Genomic DNA, 2,134 nt, shown 5'->3' with positions numbered 1-2,134 from the left:
AGGAGCCAGAAGTATCGGATTCAGAAGAGGATAAGTTTTGGCTGGATCCACGCCAGCGTCGAAGAGATAGGCGTGCGCAGCAGCAGACACGTCGGGCCAGACAATTCCGCTGAGTCACTGGGCCACACCCCACTGGCTATATAAGCAAGGGGTGTGGCATGTGAATTTTCGTGACGGACAAAGTTTGATGAACACTCGGGTGCAAGCATTCTGGCAAGTTCTCGTGGCTTATCTTTGTTTGCTGTGTTTTATCATTGAAGACTTGGCAGGCAGCTACGAAGTGGCTGCCAAGACATTCCGTTGCCTTTGTCTGTGCCGAGGAGTTTGTCAGGCCTCGGCTGACTGGTTGGGGGGTGTGGGTCGGACGGGGGACAGAACAGATTTGAAGTAGCACTATGAGTTACAACCCTGGGTCTCTTTTCAAAGTTTATTAAAACTCTTGTGCCATTTGCTTGAAGAAGCAAATTGTATAGTAGCTACAAAGTACACAATTCTAAGTTTGTTTGTTTGTTTATTTGGCTACCCATCCCACAGCAGTGATTCTGACAATTATACGGTACAAAACTAAAACAACACTTCCACAGTCCAAACAACCATGTCTAAGGTTAAAACAATAAACTCAATTGATCAAAAACTTCAACTAAAGTAGAATTGGAATCCCCACTGGATCTTTTTCCCTTCGCTGAGTGCTGAAGTCTTGAGTCATGTTGGTTAATCCAGCCAGTAGAAGTAGCATTGGGCCTCTGCTTTGCTCTCAATAGGTCAAGTGTACAGAGGCCAAGCTGTGAAAAAGCTTGATCAGCTGTTTGATCTGGCTGCACTGCAAACATCCCAGGTAACCGCAGAGCAAAAGGAAAGTAGAAAATGGGTTAGCTATGGAGTTTCTGATGTCTTTCAAGATTAGGGTCAAGAAGCAGATCATTTCTATTTTGCTTTGCATGTATTCAATTTTGCACATTGCTTTGAACAGCACTGCAGCAGGCAGTTCCCCCCCTTTAACAAACAGACTTTTTTTTCAAAAACTTTTTTTTTAAAAGACAGATTTCTACTGAACACAGAAGTAGAGCCAAATTTATACGTAGGGGGCAGAAATGACAGGAATGAGAGCTACAACTGTGCAAACCTGATTCTCTAATTCCCCCCCCTCCAATTTCTTTTCCTGGATGTTCAGTTTTCTTCTGATTTATAGAGTCAAATTAAGAAACAGGAAACAGAGTTGAAAGGGACTTTGGAGGTCACCTGGTCCAATCCCCTGCTAGTAGACTTCAGCCAAGCTGCTCAGTAACCAAAGTCCTATATAAATGGATCTAAATTTTCAGAAATTCCTTCACGTCAATGTTAAATATTTAGTACTGAGCATGACAGTACTCCTATTCAAGCACCCCCAAATAGTACACAATGTAGAACAAATTTAGTAGAATGTAACAGTAAATTTAGAAACACATAAGAGCAATAACTAGGCCATGTAAAACACATATACTGAGGCTTTCACTCACCCATCACATTGGTATACTCTTTGAACTACAGCTGTGGCATATAGATTAATAAGAAGTTTATGGTGAATTTTAGCAAATTTACAGCAGTTTAGCAGCAGGTAGATTGTTTGCTACCAAGCAGATACATAGTATGGCTAGCTATCATCTATTTCCAATCACCTGTTATCAATTTTTCCAAAATTCCTACTCTGTTGTGAAAAATATTTGCAAGGCCCAGTGGTTTGACTTTTTCTCTCTTCTTGTAGCAAAAAGCCTCCATCTGCTCACAGCAGGATATGGCTTTTTGGAGAGGCCGTTTCTCTTCTGCGGCACTTGATGAAAAGGCCATATGACTTTTCATACAACCTCTGCTGAGAAAATTGCAGTGCTCTGAACACAGAGATCATTTTTCCTGCAGAAAGGGAAAAAATAAGTTTCCACAACTAAATAACTAGTCGTTACTCTATAAACAAGGCAATGAATTTATATCCAGATTTCCTGTTAAAATTCTGCATATATTAAAGTGCTAGAGCACAAATTTGTCCTGCAAAGCCGGTAATAAAACAGACCAGACTTACCAATTCTATTTTAGAACAGTTTGTATGAATATCCTTACATTTCTGCCTGCTAAAAAGAACTTTTTATGTAATCCATCTGCT

The sequence above is a fragment of the Protobothrops mucrosquamatus genome, unplaced genomic scaffold (genome assembly GCF_001527695.2).
Source record: "Protobothrops mucrosquamatus isolate PMUCROS unplaced genomic scaffold, P.Mucros_1.0 scaffold_211, whole genome shotgun sequence".
Taxonomy (NCBI): Eukaryota; Metazoa; Chordata; class Lepidosauria; order Squamata; family Viperidae; genus Protobothrops; species Protobothrops mucrosquamatus.
Note: the sequence above shows the minus strand (reverse complement) of the source record.